The sequence below is a fragment of the Scyliorhinus torazame genome, chromosome 1, assembly GCF_047496885.1.
Source record: "Scyliorhinus torazame isolate Kashiwa2021f chromosome 1, sScyTor2.1, whole genome shotgun sequence".
In the NCBI taxonomy this organism is placed as follows: domain Eukaryota; kingdom Metazoa; phylum Chordata; class Chondrichthyes; order Carcharhiniformes; family Scyliorhinidae; genus Scyliorhinus; species Scyliorhinus torazame.
In genome coordinates, this window is record NC_092707.1 from 147,715,818 (window position 1) to 147,740,370 (window position 24,553).

Consider the following 24,553-nt stretch of genomic DNA (forward strand, 5'->3'; position numbering starts at 1 on the left):
TTTACAGGTCTTGTTTTTCATGTGCTCTAATTTGGTCTGTGTCCTGAAGTTTGTATTCTTTCTTGGCTTTAGTTTTCTCTGTCTTCTCTACAGTTTGTGTTCCTTCACTGTCCTAGTGTATTTGTGATGTGGAATGTATTTGGCCCTCTCTACAGTACTTCATCTTTATCTGCTGTAGATGCTGTGAGTCCTCCATATAGACCTTGTTCTTCCTGTTTTAGTTGTGTTTGTTCTGTTTAAAAATCTTGATATTTCACTCCTCAGAGCAGGTGTCTTCCCGCTAGTTTCTTGTATCTCTGTTCTAGTTTGCTCTATGTTCTTCTTCAGGTCTTGTTGTTTCTCTTTAATTTGGTCTGTGTCCTGTCCCCAGTTTCTGTTTTAATTTTCTATGCCCTCTGTACAGTTTGTGCCCCATTGTTGTTCTAGTGCAGTGTCCTCTGTACAGTTCTTGTTTCTATGCAGTTTGCTGTGTCCTCTCTGTAGTACTTTACTCTGCTGTAGATTGTGGGTCCTCTCTACTAATCTTGTTCTTTCTCTTCTCCAAGCATGCCATGGCTAGTTTTTTGTTGCTTCTCTGACTTCCTTGATCTGTGTCCTCTCTATAGACCTTGTTCTTTTTCTGTCGAGTTTGCTCTTTCTCTCTACCAATCATGTTGTTGGCCCTCTCTAGTCTGCTCTCTATTGAGTGTATTGTTCTTTTTCCACTATAATTTTGTGTCCTCCTAGTTTTGCTATTTCTCTGATCTAGTTTGTTCTGATGTTACTTTTTTCTGCTCTAATTTGCTCTGTTCATCCCACAGCCCTTGTGTCCTCTCTAACATGTCTTGTTGTTTTCCTGTTCTGGTTTGCTTTTTATCCTCTGTGCAGTTCTTGTTTTTTTCTTTGCTGCCCCTGTCCTCCACAGATCTTGTTTCTCTGCTCTGGCTTAATCTGTGTCATCGGTACAATTTCTGTGCTCCAGTCTACTGTGACTTAGTTCTCTTTGCTGTTCTTGTTGTTTCTCTGGTTTCTCTGCTTTGGGCGGGAGTTTCCAGGAAGAGCAAGAGACAGGGCGCTGCGCAATAACACAGGAATGTGCCAAAAGGACAGCTTGACAAAAGAGTGCGCCGCTGTCTCAGAGGCTGAGGCCGGCGAGCAGCTGCTGGGAGCAGCGGGGCCAGGCGGGTTACGAGGTGCCAGCAGCGGGGTTGCGGTCCGGCCTGGGCCGGGAGGGTGTTTGTGACGGGGGGTGGGAGCCAGGGGAGGGTGGAAGGAGCGGCGGCTGCCAGTGAGTGCTGCAGCTCAGAGCACACAGTACACTGAAGAGGGGAAACCAGTTTAAAACCCGGACTGGATTCCGAGAAGCTGCAGGTTAAAAAGCTGATAAAAACAGGCTAATAACACAATGTTTGGGTCAGAAACTGCTGCAGGTTCCTCCCTGAGGTGGCCTGCCCCCTTGCCCACCCTCGCCTGCAGCGTGTGTTTGTGCAGGAATTGGGATTGTGAACGGTTTAGAGTGAGTGGAATCCATGTCCCTGGGGAGGTGCAGCCTGCTCTCTCTGACCTGCACACAGCCTGCATTAAAACAGGAGCATTTCACACAACTCACAGCTCACCCACTGAAACAAAAGAAACTGCGCAGCAAACCAGCATTTTAATCAATAAAACATTTAATGGACTTCTTATTGTGCAATGGGATCCATTAGCAGAAAGTTGGGCTTGTTTTAAATGCAACAGAAAAGGGGTGGGGGTGGTACAGAGAATGAAATGAGAGCGAGAGCCCAGCCTGATACTCAGTCACACAAAATAATCAGCCTCCATGAGCAGCAGTGTTTAAAAATAGAGCCTTGCCTGCAACACAGTCCCAGGATTGCAATGGAGTTGTGGTGAGTCTCACTCACTGCTGGCAATGTGATCATGCTGACAGCTGGGAGAGAAACAGCAACACACAACACTCCGGCCGCAATGCCAAGTGTACTCATTCTCGAGGAATAAAATACTGGATGTTATTATTTTTTTAAAGTGACCTACTTTTAAAAAATGCAAAAAAAAATTGGGACGATTGAAGGGATTCAAAGTGGGTGGTTTGTGTACGTGTTCCGCAGGCCAATGTGGAGTTTTATATTTTCACTTATTTTACATCAATGTGAAGGCTGTGAATGTTATAATTTTATTTTTAAATATTTAATTATGGTGAATCTGATAGAATAAGAGAGGAATGGAAAATTCCACTCAGGTAAAATGGCCTTAAGCAGAAAAGCCTTGCTTCAAACGTGGTGACAATTATTAGTTGTGTAGAAGAAAACTGTCTTAATTTTGGATCCAAGAAATTCAATGTGAATTGAATTAGAGCAAGACCTTCTCTGTGTATTCTGTACAAGATTTCTGCCTTGTTTCTCTCTTCCTGCTCCTCCCTTCTTCCTCGTTCTCTCTGCCTTGCTTCCTTTCTCTTGCTCATCCCCCTCTCGTGTTTTTACCAAGATCCTGCACGTCTCTTCTCATGGTTAGGACACACTAAATATATCATCACACTCAGCCAGCAGAGAATTTCACAGAACAGAAACAGGCCACTCAACCCATCAAATCTGCACCAGTGTTTTTCCTTATCTTTCAGGTGAGACTTTAAAATGGAGGCCCCACTGCCTCTCAGACCTCATAAAAGGCAATATTTCGAAGAGAAGGGGAATTATCCATAATGATCTGCCCAATATTTATGCCTTAATCATTTTCACAAAAACAAATTATCTATCACATTGCTGTTTTTGGGAGCTTACTGTGTGCAATTCGGCTGTGGTGTTTCCTACATTGCAACAGTGACTACACTTCAACAATTATTTAATTGGTTGTAAAGTGCTTTGAGAGGTCTTCTGGTGATCATGAAAGGTGCTATACAAATGCAAGCCTTTTTCTTTGTAGGCTGATCCCATTTCTTATTTCCCATACTCTTAAGATTTATCTTTTTCAAGCAGCTATATCTAATTTTCTTTTGAAATAATTAATTGGCTCTGTTCCAACAAAGGTTTTTGGCAGACAATTCCAAAAGCATTTGTTGTGTAAAGAATCTTTCTAACCTCCGCTTTAATTCTGTCATTAAATTTTGTCATCTCGTTATCATCTTACTGACTAGTAGAAACAATCTGCCACTATTCATTTTATCGTAATCTTGAAGACCACCTTCAGGCCACCCTTTAATTTTATCAGCTCTAGTGAAAAAAAAGCTTAACTCCCTCGTCTCTCTTTGTAACTGGACCCCTCATTCCTGGTAACATCCCAGTAAATCTACACCTGTCCTGTTGCCTTTATATACATGTTATAATGGGTTCCCAAAATTCATAATACTCCACTTGTGTCTAAAATAAAGCCTTATCAATTTGTGTTCTGTCCACAATTTAAAATTTGACCATTTGTATTTCCCTATTATTTCTAAAATGTGCCACTTCATGTTTTCTAAAATTGAACTGCAACTGTCTCCCAACTGCCCATCTTCCTCATCCAATCTGTCCATCCTGCCCAGCTGCCCATCCTGCTCATCCAATCTAAATCCTCCTGAGGTTTCACAGTCATCATCACAATTTGCCATTTGGTGTTATCAACAAACTTTAATGTTGTTCCCTCAGTTCCTGCACTGATCATTTGTGTATACCGTAAACAGCAGCAGTCTAATGCAGAGTCTGTGGGACATCATTCACCACCAAGAAATGTGAACATAATCAATAAAATCCATGCTCAGGAGGGGCAGCTCAGTCTTTGAAACGTATGAATATAAAGTGGGACTTTTTGGCAATATGCTTGTTATCTACCTTTTAATTCTATCTATTTAATTCTACTTTTCCTTTCAGTTTCTTCCTAAAATATATTTTGCTTCCCACGTATCCTAGACATTCTCCACCTTCTGTCTCACTTTTAAAACAAAATAAATTAAAGGCAATTTAGCGTGGCCAATCCTGCATATCTTGGGTTGTGGGGGTGAGATCCACACAGACACAGGGAGACTCTGCAAACTCCACTCAGACAGTGACCCAGGGCCGGGATCGAACCCGGGTCCTCAGCGCCATGAACTGTCTCACATTTTATGCTAGTTTTCCCTTTGTTGCAATTTTTTCTGGCTATTTATTAGTGTTTCTGTTTTGTTCTATCTCACACATCTCGCATTCTGTTTCTCTCTTTCTTTGTATCTCAGTACATTCATTCAATACCTCGAATTCTTTCATTTTCTCTCCATCTTTTTTCTTTCCCTCTTACATTCTCTTCCTCTCTCTATCTGTCCCTCTCTCTTGTGTTATTCCTGTCACTTCTGGATTTTCTGCTGGTTTAGTGTTCCCTCACTCTCTTTTCCCAATTTAAAAAATTTATCCTGTGACATTTTCCCTTCCCACCCCAATGTCTTTCTTGTTTCTTAATTTAAGGTGGTGGGCAATTAAAGAACCAGAGGCAAAATTAGGAAGAACTTTTTCCCGTAACAGGTGGTTAGGATTTGGAGCGCACTAACAGATAGGATGGTAGATACAGATTCAATTCAATGCTTCAAAAAGGAATTAGATGGGCAGCACGGTGGCACAGTGGTTAGCATTGCTGCCTCATGGTGCCGAGGTCCCAGGTTCAATCCCAGCTCTGGGTCGCTGTCCATGTGGAGTTTGAATATTCTCCCCATGATTGTGTGGGTTTCGCCCCCACAACCCAAAGATGTGCAAGATAGGTGGATTGGCCACGCTAAATTGCCTCTTAATTGGAAAAAATGAATTGGATACTCTAAATTTATTTTTCAAAAGGAATTAGATAAATATCTGAAGGAAAAAAATTGCAATAATAAAGGTAAAATGCAGAGTGTGACTAACTGGATTATCCTCAATGGCCAGTGGAAACTCGGTGGAGCAAAGTGGACCAATTTCATTCTATGCTGTACTATTCTCTGATTCAGTCTTTTCCTCTCCCCTTCGCAGTCTTCTCTGTATGGCCCCTTTATTGTTTTCCTCTGCCTTAATCTCTGCCAACTCTATCACTCCACTATTCAGTACTTTTCTTCTTCTGTCTCTTCCCTTCTGCATTGTTCCTTTCCTTTCTTCCTTGTTCCCATCCTTTCTTCCTCGTTTCCTTTTTGCCTCAATTTTACAATTCTCATCCCTGTTCCATGGTTTTGCTCTGCCTAACTCTGTAATCTCCTCAAGTTCAACAACCCTCCCTAAATCTGGGCGACACAGTAGCACAGCGATTAGCCCTGTTGCTTCACAGCGCCAGGGACCTCGGTTCGATTCCGGGCTTGAGGTCACTGTGTGGAGTCTGTGCGTTCTCCCCGTGTGTGTGTTTGTGTTTCCTCCGGGTTTTCCGGTTTCCTTCCACAAGTCCCAAACAACATGCTTGTTCGGGGAATTGGACATTCTGAATTCTCCCTCTCAGTGTACCCAAACAGGCGCCTGAGTGTGGCGTCTAGGGGATTTTCAGAGTAACTTCATTGCAGTGTTAATGTAAGCCTACTTGTCACACTAGTTAAGATTATTATTATTAAAATTATTATTAAATCTCTCGGCCTCTCTACTTTCTTGACCCAGCTTTTGGGCTCTGCCCTAAATCTCCTTATATAATTCAGTGTCAATTTTCCTTTTATAGCACACCTGTGAACACCCTTTGGATGTTACATTAAAGACTCTGTAAGCTGTTTCACCTCCACTCTAGTCTTCACTATTTCCTTCATGTCCTTTCTCGTGATTTTCTTTTTCTGACCCTCTCTCACCTGGACTCTCCTGCAAGTTTTTTTTTCTTTATCTCTACCTTCTCTTTTTTTTACACATTGCTCTTGGTCCTTCTTCGTCACTCCAGTCATTCTAGCTGTTTCTTTCCTCTCTTACCAACTTCCCTTCTCTCTGTCCATGAGCTTCTTTCCCCTTTTCCTTCTTTGCTATCTCTCTTTCCCTTGTTATTTATTTAGCTCCTCAGTTGTGGTTCAGTGGGTAGCAGCCTCTTGCTTCATATAATCTTGCGAACACTCCTAATGCGGCACTGAAAAAGTGCTGAAGTGTCAAAGAGGCAGTATTAAGGGAATGCTTCACTGTCAGAAATAGAAGCAGGAATAGACAATTCAGCCCCACTCGAGCCTGCTCGCATTCAATACATTCTTGGCTGATGATCTCAAACTTAACTTCACTTTCCTGCTCATTCTCCATAACCCTACACTGCTGGAGGGACAGTACTGAGGGAATTCTGCCATTGAGGAGGTGCCATCTGGTTAAACCCAGATTCCCGTATGCCCTTTCAGGTGGATATAAAAGATTCCATGGCACTATTTTGAAGTAGGACAGGGGAGTTATCCTTGGTGTCTTGGCCAATACTTAACCCTCAACCAACTACTAAAGATAGTCCAGCCATTATCACATTGCTGTTTTTTGGAAGTTACTGTGTGCAAATTGGTTGCTGTTTCCTACATTGCAACAATGACTACACTTCAAAGGTTCTTATTTGGCTGTAAAGCACTTTAAATGTCCTGATGTGATAAAAAGAGCTGTATAAATGCAAGTCTTTTATTTTAGTTTAGACGATTCAGGGGTGATCTAATTGTGTTTGAAATAATAAAAGGATTTGTTAGGGCAGAGAAGATATTCCCACCGGTAGAGAAATCCAGAACAATGGGGCATGACCTTAAAATTAGAGCTACATTTTTTGGGATGATGCCAGGAAGCAGTTTTTCACACGTTTGGTAGTGAGAATCTGGAAATTTCTTCCATACGTCATCTGAATAAATTTTTTTAAATCTACTGAATGGCAGAGCAGTTTCAAGGGACTGTATGGCTTACTCTTGTTCCTACACTATTTTCCCCGTTTTCTATTTCTCCCATTCCTTTACCCTCCATGCTTTCTATCTATCTCCAGTATAGGTTAAGTTCAAGAGGACCTTGCCGATGTTTTTGGGCCCTTTGTCTGATTTTAACATACTCAGCATCTCCCTGCATCCTGTAAATATTGAGCTGCTAGAGTTCAAAAGTGAGTAAGTTACACAAGACCTTTATAAATCACTGGTAAGGCCTCAGCTGGAGTAGTGTATCCTGTTGTGGGCAGTGCATTTCAAGAAAGGTGTCAAGACCTTAGAGAGGATGCAGAGGAGAGTTACCAGAATTGTATCAGGGATGAGGAATTACAGTTACATTGAGAGACTAGAGAAACTGGGGTTATTGTCCTTAGAAGGCTAAGAGCAAATTTGATCAATATCTTCAAAATCTTGAAGGGGCTCGATAATGTAATTTTTTGATTTCAAAATTTTTTTTTTTAAGAGTACCTAATTAATTTTATTCCAATTAAGGGGCAACTTAGCGTGTCCAATCCACCTACCTTGCACATCTTTGTGTTGTGGGGGTGAAACCCACGCAAACACAGGGAGAATACGCAAACACCACGCGGACAGCGACCCAGAGCCAGGATCGAACCTGGGACCTTGGTGCCGTCAGACTGCAGTGCTAACCACAGTGCCACCGTGCTGCCCCTTGATAGTGTAATTTGATGGAGAAACTGTTTCACGGGCAATAATTTTGGTAATCATTGGACTCAGATTTTAGATAATTGACAAAAAAAGAGGGCATTTGAGGAGAATTAGTTTTACGTAATGACTTATGATCTGTAATACATTGCCTGAAAGGCTGATGGAAACAGATTCAATAACAACTTTCAAAAGGTAATTGAATAATTAATTACAAATTAACAACCATGGCAGACTGAAAAAGACCCTCATGGTCTAGATCAACCCTGATCCACATAGTTGTGGTACCTTATGTCTCACAATATATGCAGTCTGTACTCCATCCAAAACCATGCAACCTCCTGAGAGAGATGAAAAAAAGATAAAAACCAATATGGGGGAAACAATTAGGAACTTCATCTCTGACCTGCTCTTGGTGCTCAAAGCTAGTCCAGGAGAACACTTTGACCCTGATAATTATATGTAGTACCTACTCTTTTAATACAAAGTGATATTTTACTGCAACTGGAAACAGGTTCAGCTCTGAAGTGAGTGATGGGTATTTACCTCACAAGGGGTCAGCTGTTCCAGAGGCCTACAGATCTCTAAGACTAGAACCATCTCCTGGAATCAAACCAGATCTGGCTTTATACAACATAAATTATGATTCATCGTCTCCACAATCCATTTAATTGGATTAAACCATCAACTTGAACATTATCATCTTATAAACCTCTATCAGATCACAAGTCTATGCCTCTCTGAAGTATAAAGTCCTGGTTCTTTTTGCTATTTTTATAACTAAGGTGCTTTAAACTGTGGAACTAGACTTGTGGCCTGCCTCTGCACCATTCCAAAACCTCAACATAATCCGTCATGTGGGGAGGCCAAACAGCACACAGTATTTCAAATGAGGCTTGACCTAGACTTTGTACAAGGGCAAAATAAAATTCCTTGCATTATAGTCAACTGTCCAATAAATGCACCCAAACTCCTGCTAGCTACTCTAGCTATCACTTCATTGGCCATGTACCTTTGAGGATAGATGGATCAGAACTTGAAAGGGAAAAAATATCACAAGGCTATGGGAAACAGCTGGAGACTGGGACTAATTGGATAGCTGTTTCAAATGTCATCACAGGTACAATAAGCTGTATGACCTCATTCTGTGCAGTTAGTTTCTATGATTCTGCGATCCTCTCTCTCACCCCTCTCTCTTTTTCCCACCTCTGCATTGCTCCTTCTGTCACCTCTGGCTATTGCAATCATTCAGATCAACATAATGGATCCTGGGCTAACAGCAGTAGAATGTGGGGGAAGTTGCTTGTGTGCTGCTTCTCTGACATTCTGTCTCTTCCCAAACCCTGATTGGAAGTGGCAAGGTATCAAATATGTCAGTCCAAATATTGGCTGGGGTATTTCAGCATTATGCAAGTGACGGTGTACCATCAAATTTATCCATGTAGTCTAACATTTGTATCAAGATAACCTTGGTTGCAGGGGATGCCTATGTGCCTATGGTGTATCGTCACCATGGGAACTGGGGTGGCCTATTAAATGTTAAATGACAAAAATCAATAAGGGAGTTTGGCTGGAAAATCACAGGGACCCTCAGCTCAAAATATTAACTGGGTTCAGGCACACCCCTTGGGTGAGCAAAAACTCCCATGTCAGTGCAATATCCAGCCAGTTCGGACATATTTTAGATTAGCTTCATAACCCTTGCATCTGGGTTGGACAGTGGCCAGTTCAAGTCCCACGGAAGGACCTAAGAATACGATCCAGGCGGACAACTTAATGCAGTCCTGAGCGAATGTTGCACTTTGGGAGAACATGCCTTTCGAATGGGGCATTAGACCCAGACCCTGCCTTCTCAAGTGAATGTAAAAGATTTTGAGGCACCATTCAAAAGTGTGCAGGGCCTTCTGGAATAATGCTCAATACCATAAGATGCAAATTATCTAGTAATTATCTATTTGCCTTTTATGGCTTCAATTTCACTGAATTTCAAAAGCCTGGAAAATTGCATGGTGCTGGAATTGGGCCACAATCCCAGTGCAGCGCATGTTACATGTGCCTATGAAACTGGCACTAGAATGATGGAAATTGGTTTGCTGACTGCACTTGTTCATTAGCAGTGAGACTGAGAGACGACAGCTCACTGCAGTAGGAGAAAAGCATGTTCGGTCACTCAGACACTAGCTGAGGAGGCTGATCAGACTTAGGGAGGGAAAGGGATGAGTGATGACTTGCAGCAGCCCTTGGATTTAATGTAGAGACAGGAAGACTCATCGAAGACCCATGCCCATCCCAGTTTCATGTTAAGGGGGGTAAAACAGTTCAAATATATGTTTCAAGAAGCAGCCTTCAGTGGTCCTTCTGGACAATGTTGGTTTGACTGCCAGGTTTTTAGACAGGTATTAGGCTCTCTATTTGAATATGTAAATTACTTAGAACAACTTACATTTATACAGTAGTAAAATGTTCCAAGGTGTTTCACTGCAATACTATCAGACAAATTTTATACCAAGTCACAGAAGGACATATTGGAACATATGACAAAACACTTGGACAAACAGGTGGATTTTAAGGAACATCACAATGGAGAAGAGGTAGAGAGATTTAGGATGGGAATTCCAGAGTTTAGGACCTAAACAACAAAAGGCTGCCAATAATGGAATATTGGAAACTGGGAGCCAATGTCAGTCAGAAAGCACAGGACTGAGACAATAGGAGGTGAAACTCAAGTCAAGATCAAATAGGATTAAAAATGTTTTCATGGGATTTAGAGCATGGCACAGAAATAGGCCATTCAGTCCATGTCAGTGTTTAAGAAATGGGTGTTTACTACTGCAGTGATGTCCGAGAGTGGGTGGAGCTGGGCTGTCTGTCAGCTTTTTACTTTTGTTTTAGGCTGTATGCTGCAGGGTGTGTTTTAGTTTCGTTTTCAGTGTTGGAGCTGAAGCCAGACAGAGCAGGTGTACTGTTGATCTCTCTGCCATTAAAAGACTATCTCTTGATCATTTGGTGAATTCAGAATTATACATGTTCTCAGTAGTGAAGTTAAGCCTGATACATTTCTGTTTTGAAGGTTATTTAAGTCTTATGGATGTTAAAAGGACAGCTTAATCATTACTTAGTGTTGTATTCTTTGCGGGTTGTATTTGAATTGATGGTTGCTAAGATGTTCACTGTATGTTTTAAAAAGGCTAACTTGAGTTCATGGAATAAACATTGTTTTGCTTTAAGAAAATACTTTTCCATTTCTGCTGTACCACACCTGTAGAGTGGGCCATGTGCTCCCCATGTTGTGGGTCAGGTGAATTCCATGATACACTTTGGGATTCTCTAATCCCTGGCCCCTAATAAATTGGAGGCTCGAGGGGGATAAAAGTCTATCTCTTAGATTGGCTTACTGAACTCAAAGACAGTGAGGGGTCAGCATATTGTGGTTGCTTTTCAGGCGTGCTATTTTAGTTTAAGTGGGGCGTGTGTTGTGGACAATGGCTCTTTGAGAGGCTCAGAAGTTTTTGGAGGTGGAGACGGTCACACGCAGTACCTTATGGACAGAGACTAAAAGCAGACTTTTAGATTTGGCCAAAACATTGCAGTTAACAAAATGTGAAACGATGAGGTAATTATGGTGGTAGCTAAGCATTTAAAGTTGCCTGAGATACAGTTTGACTCATTGGAAATGGCAAAAATTCAGTTACAAATTAAACAAATGGAATAGAGAAAGAATTAAAGCAGCTTGAATACGAAAGAGAGGAAAAAGAAAGAGAAAGAAACAGAGCGGAAAGAGAAAGAGAAAGAGAGAGAGAGGAAAATGAAAAGGAGAGAGAAGAAAGAAGAAAAGAAAGAATAGCCCTAGCAGAACAAAAAGAAAGAGAAAGGGTGATACAGATCAGGGAAAAAGATAAAGAGAGAGAGTTTGAACTTAAGAAAATGGCCATGAAGCATGACAGTCAGTTAAAATTGGCAGGCGTAAAGGGAAATGTACAGTTGGATGATAGTAATGAGGATAGTGAGAAAGAGCATCAAAGTAGAAGGCTTGGTGGGAATCTATTTAAATATGTCCAAGCATTGCCAATGTTTGATGAGAAGGAGGTAGAAGCCTTTTTGATTTCATTTGAAAAGGTAGCTAAACAAATGAAGTGGCCACAGGACATGTGGGTATTACTGATTCAAACAAATCTGGTAGGTAGGGCTGGTGAAGTGTTTGCATCAGTACCGGAGGAGGTATCTGGGACGTATGAGGAGGTGAAAAAAATCCATCTTAGGTGCATATGAACTAGTGCCTGAAGCCTACAGACAAAGGTTTAGAAATTGAAGGAAAGAATTTGGTCAAACATACATGGAGTTTGAAAGGCTCAAACAGAGTAATTTTGATAGGTGGATAAGGGCTTTGAAAAGAGACCAAACGTATGAAGCTCTCAGAGAAATTATACTTTTGGAGGAGTTTAAAAATTCAATTCCTGATGTAGTGTGAACTCAAGTGGAAGAACAGAGGGTTAAAACTGCGATATTAGCAGCAGAAATGGCAGATGACTATGAATTAGTTCATAAATCAAAGCTTGGTTTCTGACATCAGTTTCAGCCTGTGAGGGATAGAAACTGGGGACATGGGAAATACTCAAGTGGTAAAGTTAAAGGTGATCTGATGGGAGATAATAAGGAGAGTGTACCTCAGATTAAAAAAGAAATCCAGGAGGGTGGAAAAGAAATGAAAAGTTTCAAATGTTTTCACTGGAATAAACTAGGCCATGGAAAGTCACAGTGTTAGTGGTTGAAGAAAAGCACTGGGAAGGCTGATAAGGTAAAACAGGATAAGACAGTGGGGTTTGTTAAAGTGGTAAAGGGAAGCCCAAGTGAAGCGAAGGAGGTGCAAAAGATTGTACAGCCTGATCAAGAGGTGATTGATAAGAAGGTGCCAGATCTCTTTAAAGAATTTACTTGTGTGGGTAAAGTTTACTCATGTGTATCAGGAGGAACAGGTAAAGAAGTCACAATTTTAAGAGATACGGGAGCTAGTCAATCTTTAATAGTAAGAGATGAGGAGTTATGTAGTTTGGGAAGAATGTTGCCAGAAAAGGTGGTAATATGTGGAATTCAGGGTGAGAGGAGTAGTGTTCCATTATATAAGGTAAGGTTGGAAAGTCCAGTGAAGTGTGGTGAAGTGGCAGTAGGAGTAATAGAGAAACTATCTTGTCCAGGAATACAGTTTATCTTGGGTAATGATAAAGCTGGATCGCAGGTGGGAGTGATGCCTACTGTGGTTGATAAGCCAGTGGAAAATCAGACAACTGAAGTGTTGAAGGACGAATATCCTGGGAATTTTCCAGATTGTGTAGTAACAAGGTCGCAAAGTCACAGGTTAAGACAAGAGGAGAAATCAAAGAGTGATGATGAAGTTGAAGTGCAATTATCAGAAACAATTTTTGATCAGATGGTGGAGGATGAGGCGGCTATTTTTAGTTCAGGAAAATTGGTGGAGTTACAACAAAAAGATATAGAAATAAAACGGATGTATCAGAAAGCATACAAGGAAGAGGAATCTGAGTGTATACCAGAGTGTTATTACCGTAAAAGTGATGTCTTGGTGAGAAAATGGAGACCTTTACATATGCAGGCAGATGAAAAGTGGGCAGAAGTTCATCAAGTAGTATTGCCGGTAGGGTATGCAAAGGAGGTGTTGCGAGTTGCACATGAGGTACCAGTGGGAGGTCATTTGGGATAAGGAAAACTCAAGCTAAAATCCAGAAACATTTTTATTGGCCTGGACTACATAAAGATGTAGTTAAATTTTGTCAATCATGTCACACATGTCAAGTGATAGGGAAACCTCAAGCAGTCATAAAACCAGCGCCCTTAATACCCATTCCAGCATTTGAGGAACATTTTACAAGGGTCTTAATTGATTGGGGCTGGTTTAGCACACTGGGCTAAATCGCTGGCTTTTAAAGCAGACCAAGCAGGCCAGCAGCACGGTTCAATTCCTGTACCAGCCTCCCCGAACAGGCGCCGGAATGTGGCGACTAGGGGCTTTTCACAGTAACTTCATTGAAGCCTACTTCTGACAACAAGCGATTTTCATTCATTTCATTTCATTGCGTAGGACCGCTTTCTAAAACAAAATGTGGGAATCAATATCTTTTGACTATAATGGATGTGTCTACTAGGTTTCCAGAGGCCATTCCAGTACATAATATTACAGCTAAAAAGAATGTGCAGGAATTACTTAAATTCTTTACTAGATATGGACTACCCACAGAATTACGATCGGATCAAGGATCGAATTTTACCTCAAGGTTATTCAAAGAAGTTATGGATAGCTTAGGAATAAAACAATTTAAATCAACTGTGTACCATCCAGAATTGCAGGGAGCATTAGAAAGGTGGCATCAGACATGAAAGACAATGTTGAGGGCTTATTGTCAAGATTATCCAGAGGATTGGGGTAAAGGAATTCCATTCGTACTGTTTGCAATTAGGGATGCACCTAATCAGTCAACCAAATGTAGTCCTTTTGAACTAATTTTTGGTCATGGGGTAAGAGGACCACTTAAATTTATTAAGGAAAAATTGGTGAGTGAGAAATCAGAAATTACATTATTGGATTATGTGTCAAATTTTAGGGAACGATTAAATAGAGCAGGTGAATTGGCTAGACAGCATTTAAAAGTTGCACAAAATGTGATGAAACGGGTAGCGGACAAGAAATCCAAAGTTCGTAGTGTTGCTTGTGGAGATAAAGTTTTAGTATTGTTACCAGTGGTAGGTGAGCCTTTAAAAGCAAGGTTTTGTGGACCTTATCAGATTGAAAGGAAATTTAAGTGAGGTAAATTAAGTGGTAAAAACACCAGATAGATTGTCATGTGAATATGCTTAAAAGCTACTTTGAAAGGGAAGGAGAGAAAAAGGAGGAGGTTTTAATGATTCTAACTCAAAGTGACGAACCAAATCCAGATGACTGTGAATTTGACATACCTCAAATTAACTTGGAAAACGAGGATGTTCTTAAAAATTAGGATAAATTGTTGAATTACCTTCCAGAGGAAAAATGGACTGACCTGAAAGAGTTATTGATATCACGTGGGCAAGTTTGTAGAGATAAATTGGAAAGTACTAAAATGGCTAGACATGATGCAGATGTGGGAAATGCTGTACCAATCAAACAACATCCATATAGACTTAACCCTTTAAAATTGGCACAGGTTAACAAAGAGATTGAGAGTATGCTTAAAAATGGCAGAATTGAAGTGGGTTGCAGCCAATGGAGCTCACCCATAGTGATGGTACCTAAATCAGACGGTACCCAACGGTTGTGTGTGGACTATAGAAAGGTTAATGCAGTTAAAAGAACGGACACTTATCCTATCCCACGTTTGGAGGATTGCATTGAGAAAGTGGGACAATCAGCTTTTATTTCCAAACTGGTTTTAATTAAAGGTTACTGGCAGGTACCTTTATCCGAAAGGGCGAAGGAGATTTCAGCTTTTGTGACTCCAGATGGTATATACCAATTCAAAGTTACGCCATTTGGCATGGAAAACGCCCCAGCTACATTTCAACGGTTAACTAACAAAGTCATTTCAGGATTACCCAATTGTGCGGTATACATCGACGATCTGGTAAATTTCAGCCAGACATGGAAAGAACATTTAAAACATCTGATGGAGTTAGTTGATTGACCTCAGGACGTGGGTTTGGTGGTAAACCTAGCCAAAAGTGAATTTGGAAAAGCCCAAGTCATTTTCCTTGAGGAGTTTTCTGTACCCTTGAGACAAAGGGAAATAATGCGATTTCTTGGCATGAGTGGATTTGATCGATCATTTGTGCAAGATTTTTGTAGCGTGGTGGCTCCACTGATGGACTTGCTGAAGAAGCATCGGAAATTTCAGTGGACAGCGGACTTTCAGCAGGCATTTGACTGCCTGAAAGCTGTGATAACCAATACTCCTGTGTTGGAGAATTACAAGGGACTCTGCGATCAGATTGAACTAAAGTATCTGACTTTCAAGAGAAATGCCGAGGCGTAGAGAAATGGATGGATCGTGCAGAGACCTTCTTGTTCAAAGATACTGTCAATCAAGAAGGATTTCATTGGAGGAAGAATAACAAAAATGGACTATATTATTGTACCTGTTTGCGTGTGTTATTTTTTTTGAAACAAAAAAGTATATTTACTATGTGCATTTCTTAAAGGATAGTGAAAAGGTGAAAAATGAAACCATCTTGAAGTTGATGGTTTATTTTATTTCTTGGGGGGAGGTGTCATGTGAAAGTACCTTTAAAAAATGGGTGTTTATAAATGGGTGTGTATATAAATATCAGTAGTGAGAGTACCTTTAAGAAATGGGTGTTTACTACTGCAGTGATGTCAGAGAGTGGGTGGAGCTGGGCTGTCTGTCAGCTTTTTACTTTTGTTTTAGGCTGTATGCTGCAGGGTGTGTTTTAGTTTCATTTTCAGTGTTGGAGCTGAAGCCAGACAGAGCAGGTGTACTGTTGATCTCTCTGCCATGAAAAGACCATCCCTTGATCATTTGGTGAATTCAGAATTATAAATGTTCTCAGTAGTGAAGTTAAGCCTGATGTCTTTCTGTTTTGAAGGTTTTTTAAGTCTTATGGATGTTAAAAGGACAGCTTAATCATTACTTAGTATTGTATTCTTTGCGGGTTGCATTTGAATTGATGGTTGCTAAGATGTTCACTGTATGTTTTAAAAAGGTTAACTTGAGTTCATAGAATAAACATTGTTTTGCTTTAAAAAAAATACTTTTCCATTTCTGCTGTACCACACCTGTAGAGTGGGCTGTGTGCTCCCCATACCACAATCTATTAAAAGTTGTGGGTCAGGTGAACTCCATGATACACTTTGGGGTTCTCTAATCCCTGGCCCAAAACACTAATTAGATTTCTTGGTAACTATCATATATTAATGGTCTCTAGTTATGTTTTTCCCCAAAAGAGGAAACATTATCTTTGTATTCACTCTATAAAAACTTATGATTTTAAAGACCTCTATTGGACCATCTCTCAGACTTCTTCTTATAAGACAGAAGAGACCAGACCATCAGTCCTTTCCTGATATGTACACCGATCCATTTCTGGTACTATCCATATAAGTCTGCTCTGCAGCCTCTCCAGTGCCTTTATATCCTTTTCTGTAAAGGTGTACTCCAGGTAGCACACAGTATTCTAAATTTTGTCTAACGAGGTTCAATAGAAGTTTAACATAACTTCCTTATTTCCAATTTAATAGGATGCTCAGGTTACAAAAGGTTTGGTTCAGCCTCAGTCGGTGACCAGGGGAGTGATGGGTTTGGTGTCAGATCCCAAAGGTAATAGCTTCAGCTCTCCCAATATTTGATTGTAGGAATTTTTAAAGCGTAGCCACTAGACATCTGCAGAGCATCCTTTGCCAATATGGGGATGACACACTTCCAGTGTGGAATATACCACTTGCCATATTAATAATAATCACTTATTGTCACAAGTATGCTTCAATGAAGTTACTGTGAAAAGCCCCTAGTCGTCATATACTGGCATCTGTTCGGGGAGACCGGTCTCGGAATTGACCCCGCGCTGCTGGCCTTGTTCTGTATTACAAGCCAGCTGTTTAGCCCACTGTGCTAAACCAGCCCCTTGAGTTTATTAAGTGCTTAGGCATCCATTTTAAGCTTGAAAAATTACATATCCCCAATTGTATATGAAGCATACAAGGGGATAGCAGGTGGCACAGTGGTTAGCACTGCAGTCTGATGGCTCCAGCGTCCCACGTTCGATCCTGGCTCTGGGTCATTGTCCGTGTGGAGTTTGCACATTCTCCCCGTGTTTGCGTGGGTTTTGCCCCACAACACAAAGATGTGGAAGGTAGGTGGATTGGCCACGCTAAATTGACCCTTAATTGGAAAAAATGAATTGGGTATTCTAAATTTATTTAAAAAAACAAGAGGATAGCAGTCTTCTTTCTTTTATGTTTTTTCCTTGTCGATATTCTCTTTCAACTTGTTTTTTTACACCTCCTCCCTATATTTTCCATCTCCTCCCTTTATATTCTCTCCCACATTGTCACATTTTTAATAATCAATAATAATATTTATTAGTGTGTCAAGTAGGCTTACATTAACACTGCAATGAGGTTATAGTGAAAATCCCCATGTCGCTACATTCCGGCACCTGTTCGGGTACACGGAGGGAGAATTCCGAACGCCCAATTCACCTAACAGCACGTCTTTCGGGACTTGTGGGAGGAAACCAGAGCACCCGGAGGAAACCCACGCAGAGGCGGGGAGAACATGCAGACTCCGCACAGACAGTGACCCAAATCGGGAATCAAACCCAGGTTCCTGGTGCTGTGAAGTAACAGTGCTAACCAATGTGCTACCATGCAGCCCAATCATTCACTTATTTTCTCATTCACCTTTTCCTTTGTCTTGCCCCATATTTCCCACTTTCTTTTGTTATTTTCTTTTCTTGTCTTCTGATTTTCACTCCTCCCTCTTCCCTTGCTTTTTTCTCACATTTCTCTGCCAGTTTTCCGACTCACTTTCTCCCATTATGTGCTTCACTTTCTCCCCACATTCTTCACCTTTTATCTCCCTTTATTTTTCCACTTTCCCAACCACTTGTCTCACTTTTTTCTCTTTGAGTCTCCATTTCCCCCTCCCCTGTTATTTTCACTCCCTTCAAACATTTATGCCCCCACCTCTTCTTCTCTCTTCTATTTCATATATGTATCCTTCTCTACATTTCCCCAATTCATCTTTTTTTCCAACAGCTCTCTTTTCTTATTTCACCATTCCTTTCTTCTCTCTGGAAACTCCCTCCTCTTTGCCCTTGCCCTACCTGCTTTTCTCTCCTGTAGCTTTTCTCCTCTGTTCAATTCCGGTTGCCACACTACCCAGAAGGATGTGGAGGCTTTGCAGAGGGTACAGAAGAGGTTTACCAGGATGTTGCCTAATATGAAGGGCATTAGCTATGAGGAGAGGTTGGATAAACTCGGTTTGTTCTCACTGAAACCACGGAGGTTGGGGGGCGACCTGATAGAAGTCTACAAAATTATGAAGGGAATGGACAGAGTGGATAGTCAGAAGTTTTTTCCCAAGGTGGAAGAGTCAACTACTAGGCCTCATAGGTTTAGAGGAGGTGTACGAGGGAAGTTTTTTTACACAGGTGCTTGGAACTCGCTGCTGGAGGAGGTGGTGGAAGCAGGTACGATAGTGACATTTAAGGGGCGTCTTGACAAATACACGAATAGAATGGGAATAGAGAGATACGGACCCTGGAAGTTCAGAAGGTTTTAGGTTAGACAGGCAGCATGGTCGGTGCAGGCTTGGAGGGCCGAAGGGCCTGTTCCTGTGCTGTGCTTTTCTTTGTTCCTTATCTCTCTTCCTCCTAACTATCTTCTTTTCCCTTTCTGCCATCTTTTATCCAGTCATGTCCTCCTCCCCACCTCATGTTCCTCTCCTCATCATTTCCTTACCCTCCCTCTTCCCTTCATCCTCCTGTCACGCCCCTTCCCTCCAGTCACCTTTTCTGTTCACTCTTAGCCTTCAGGTGATATTACAAGCTTCCTTCCACCATAAGGTGGGATGTTCGCAAATGACTGCACAATGTTCAGCACCATTCGTGATGCTGAATTCATGTCCAAATGCAGCAAGACCAGGACTATATCCAGGCTTGGGCTGACAAGTGGCAAGTAACATTTGCGTCACACAAGTGCCAGGCAATGATCCCCAACAAGAGAGGATCTGACCATCACCTCTTGACATTCAATCACATTACCATCGCTGAATCTTTCACTATCAGCATTCTGGGGTTACCATTGACCAGACACTGAACTAGCTATATAAATACTGTGGCTACCAGAGCAGGTCAGAGGCTAGGAATCCTGCGGTGAGTAACTTTTTTAACCCTCCCCCCGAGCCTGTCCACCATTTACAAGGCACAAGTCAGGAGTGTAATGGAATACTCTCCACTTGCCTGGATGAGTGCAGCTCCAACAACACTCAAAAAGCTTGACACCATCCAGGTCAAAGCAACCTGCTTGATTGTTTTTTTTTAAAGTACTTTTTTTCCAATTAAGGGACAATTTAGCGTGGCCAATCCACCTAGCTTGCACATTTTTGGGTTGTGGGGGCGAAACCCACGCAAACACGGGAAGAATGTGAAACCTCCACACGGACAATGACCCAGAGCCGGGATCGAACCTGGGATCTCAGCGCCGTGAGGCCGCAGTGCTAACCCACAGAGCCACCGTGCTGCCCTTACCTGCTTGATTGTTACCCATTCCACACACATTCAATCCCTCCACCACCGACGAACAGTGGCAACCTTCTGCACCACCAACAAGATGCACTGCAGGAACCCACCAAGGTTTCTTTGGCAGCACCTTCCAAACCCACAATCATTACCATCTAGAAGGACAAGAGCAGCAGGTACCTGGGAACACCACCATCTGGAGGTTTCCCTCCAAGTCACTGACCAGCCTGACGGGTTTTTTTTTCTTTTTTTTTTAAATTTAGAGTACCCAATTCATTTTTTCCCAATTAAGGGGCAATTTAGCGTGGTCAATCCACCTAGCGTGCACATTTTTGGGTTGTGGGGCGAAACCCACGCAAACACGGGGAAAATGTGCAAACTCAACATGGACAGTGACCCAGAGCCGGGATTGAACCTGGGACCTCGGCGCCGTGAGGCCGCAGTGCTAACCAACTGCGCCACCGTGCTGCCCCACCTTCCTGACTTGAAAATATATCGCCGTTCCTTCACTGTTACTGGGTCAAAATCTTGGAATTCCCTCCATAACAGCACTGTGCATGTACCTACACCTCAGGGACTGCAACGGTTCAAGAGGCATCTCACTACCTTCTGGAGAGCAACTAGGGTTGGCCATAAATGTATCTTGTAAATTAATTTTTTTTAAAAAAATGCCTTATATGTAGGGTGGTTCTGGGCCAACAAGCAAAGGGAAGTTTTTAGTCCATGCCTTCACGTGTCTGATAATTGGTTGACTGTAGAGGATCTATTACATCATTCCACTTATGATTTGTCTTTAAGTTTGTCTGCATGTTTTATACATTCTCCTCTTTTCTGACTGTAGAATATTCAGGTAAATGACAAATTAATTTATTTGTTTTAAAATCTTTTTATTCTCATTTTCAATATTTTCATCAATAAACAACCAAACAAAAAACAAACAAAAACAAATACAATAACAACCCCCCACACACAAGCCGCACCCTGCTCAATATACAGACCAAAACATCCACCCGTACAATCCAGGTAAATAACAAAAATTAACTGTCAATCAGTACACAGTGTAACCAAAGACAATAATAATGCCGATCCCTTCCTTCCCCCCCTTAATGTTCAATCGCAACCAATTCTCGAAAGTGCATAATAAACTGTCCCCAAGAATTGTAAAACCCTTCTTTTATCCCCTTCAGCTGAAACCTCACCTGTTTGTTTATTGTCACGTGTACCAAGGTATAGTGAAAAGTATTTTTCTGCGAGCAGCTCAACAGATCATTAAGTACATGAAAAGAAAAGGAAATAAAAGAAAATACATCCTTGAGAGTCAAAAAATTCACTAAGTCCCCTGCTAAGCCGAGGGACAGGATGGAGAAGCTGGCCATCACGGTGTCACATTGGTTAGCACTCCTTCCTCACGGCGCCGAGGTCCCAGGTTCGATCCCAGCCCCGGGTCACTGGCCGTGTGGAGTTTGCACATTCTCCCCGTGTTTGCGTGTGTTTCGCCCTCACAACCCAAAGATGTGTAAGCTAGGTGGATTGGCCACGCTAAATTGCCCCTCCAAGCTGACCTCCACTCCAACAGGACCTGCCTCTGGGAAATCAGCGAGGCGAAGGCTAAAAACCTCTGCCCCCGCACCCACCTGAGCCGGTTCGACACCCGATAATAGGTTCTAGACGTCCTGGTTTTAAATTCACGTGCACTACTCCGGAGATGACATTGAACACCTTCCTCCAACAAACCCCTCACATTCCACGTAACTCTGCTAACTGGTCTCTCACCTCCCCCCCACTTCTCCTATCCACCACCATCGTAACTCCAGGCCCTGCCCACTGAGCTTGACCTGCCCCATCCCATTGAACTACTCCCTCCCCTCCCAGAATCCCCCCATCCACATCCTCTCGAAAACCTCAGTATCGGTTCCCTCCCCGACTTTTCACATCTCCTAGGCCCATCGAAACCTGTTCTACCAGGCTCCAATGGCCGCAGCCCTCCCCCACCTCCACACTCCCATTCACTGGCCAGCTTGAGCTAGCCAGTGTGGAGGCCTCACTCCCCTCCAATCCCCTCCCCTTGCCCGGACCCAGGAAAACAAAGAAATTCCTTCCAACACACAACCCCAGTGTAAACACACATACCCCAAAAAGGCATCATCGTGAAAAAATGCCAACTCCTACCTTGTCCAAATCATAGAATTTGTAGTGCAGGAGGCCATTATGCTACCGTGCTGCCCATCTGCAACTCATTTGACACATATAACAACAGAAGATAAAAAATAAAGCTATATACAATCTTCCACCCCCCTACCCTCAGTCCAAGACCAATCCTCAGTCCCATTTCGCACTTCTGCCCCAGTCCTTCTACCTTCACAAACGCTTCCACTGTCTTGAAATAAAAATCTTTGAAGTTGTGGGTCACCCTCAATTTAGCTGGGTCCACTAGGCCGAACCGCACACCGCTGTTATACAGTGCCATCTTCACTCAGCCGAAGGCTGCCTGCCTCCTCGCCAACTCCACGGTTAAGTATACCAGTATACATATACCAGCTCCAGCTCACTGCACCTCCCGCTTCTGCTTTGCCCAACTAAGGACCTTCTCCTTCACGTGGTAGCTATGGAAACAAATAATCACCGCCCTTCGTGGCTCATTCGCTTTTGGTTTAGGCCTTCACGACCTCTGAGCGCGACCCAGTTCACACCAGGAAATATCTTCCCCCTCCCCCAACAGCTCCACCAATATCTTGGCAAAATACTCCGTTGGCCTCGGGCCCTCCACCCTTCAGGCAGGCCCACGATCCTCAGATTTTGCCGCCTAGATCGGTTTTCCAGGTCTTCTACTTTGGCTCGTGGATCCTTGTTGGCCTCCACCACCCTCTGCAGATTCTCACCCATCGAGGTGAGCTGATCGCTGTATTGCGTCAAGGCCTCCTCCACTCCCTTCAGTTTCTCACCCTGCTCCCGCACCTTGACCATTGTCCTCGACATCGCTGCCTTCACCGGGCAATCGCCTCCTCCACCAGCAACTTCAACGCTGCCATCATCTCCTTCCTCACCACCTCCATGTGTTTTGCAAACTACTTTTCAAATTCCAAAGCCAGCACCTTGGTCATCTTTTCTGCTGTGAAATGTGCGGCCCCACCCAGTGACCCAACCTCCGCCATCCTTCCAATTGCCGAGCAGACCCTTCTACTCAACGATGAACCTTCACTGGCCCCACTCTTCATGGCGGCTTTTCTTGGTTTCTGGATATCCTCCTTCCTTATGTCTTCCTGCACTTATTTAATGAAAAATTGCTCCTGGGAACGGGCATTAAATTCTAAAAAAATCAAGCCTCGAGCAGGAGCCGTCCAATGTGCAACTTCCTCCTACATGCTGCCACTGGAAGTTCATGACAAATTGATTTCAACATTGATAAAGAATAAGGAGGCCACCCGCTCCTTGGAAAATAAGGGACTGAATGAGGCAGATGAACAAAAGGAATTTAGGGGTAAAGATACACAAATCATTAAAGATGCAGGTTTTATTTTAATAAGACAATTAAAATAAAGTAAATCAAGCACAGGAGTTAATTTCTTGGCGGGGGGGGGGGGGTAGAATTGAAAAGTAGAGGAGTTATCTGAAACTTTAATAGGACCTTAGGTAGTCTGGAGCACGGTGAACAGGTTGCCATATCGTATAAAGGATATTGAAGCACTGGAAAAGGCACACAACAAATAGACGAGAATGACACCAGAAGTGAGCGGTTATACCAATCAGGAAAGATCAAACAAATCTTCTCCCTGGAAAAGAAAGAATTGTGGGGTGACCTGATAGGAATCAGTAAGACTATCACTGGTTTTGATAGGGTACATGTACAGATGTTTCCACGTCTTGGGGAGACCAATGCTCAGGGGCCATTGATATAAGATAGTCGCTAAAAAAATCCAATCAGGAATTCAAGAAAAGTTTATTGTCCTAGAGAGTGATTAGATTGTGCTGTTTGGCATTTCTGCACTGAAATTTTTTTTTTTTTTTTTTTAAAGAGTACCCAATAATTTTTTCCAATTAAGGGGCAATTTAGCATGGCCAATCCACCTAACCTGCACACCTTTTTTGGGGGGGTTTGTGGGGGTCAAACCCACGCAGACATGGGGAGAACATACAAACTCCACACGGACAGTGACTTAGGGCCGGGTTCTCAGCACCGTAGGCAGCATCGCTAACTATTGTGCTGCCCTGGCACTTCTGTACTTTAAATACTTCATACATGCCTTAATTTTCAGTTCTAAAGGGTTCACATCTGAAACCTTGACTGCTGACTGTGCAGTTGCTGACGGAGAAACAGGAATAGGGGAGCCATTTTTTTGGGTGGGGGACAGGGTGCACAATTATTTTTTCCAATTAAGGGGCAATTTAGCATGGCTAATTCACCTAGCTTGCATATCTTTGGGTTGTGGGGGCGAGACCCATGCCGACACAGGGAGAATGTGCAAACTCCACATGGACAGTGACCCGGGGCCGGGATCGAACTCGGGTCCTCACAGCCATGAGGCAGTAGTGCTAACCACTGTACCATAATGCCACCCATGTCCACCTCTAATTTTAAAATTATTACCTTGTTCTGGACTCCCATAGTAGTGATGTTGTTTTAGCTGTTAAGCTCCAGAAATGGGGCAGCACGGTGACCAGTGGGTTAGCATTGCGGCCTCATGGCGCCGAGGTCCCAGATCACGGCCCATGTTGAGTTTGCACATTCTCCCCATGTTTGCGTGGGTTTCTCCCCCACAACCTGAAAGATGTGCAAGCTTGGTGGATTGGCCACGCTAAATTGCCCCTTAATTGAAAAAAAAAAATGACTTGGGTACTCTAAATTAAAAAAAAAGCTCCAGAAATACCCAC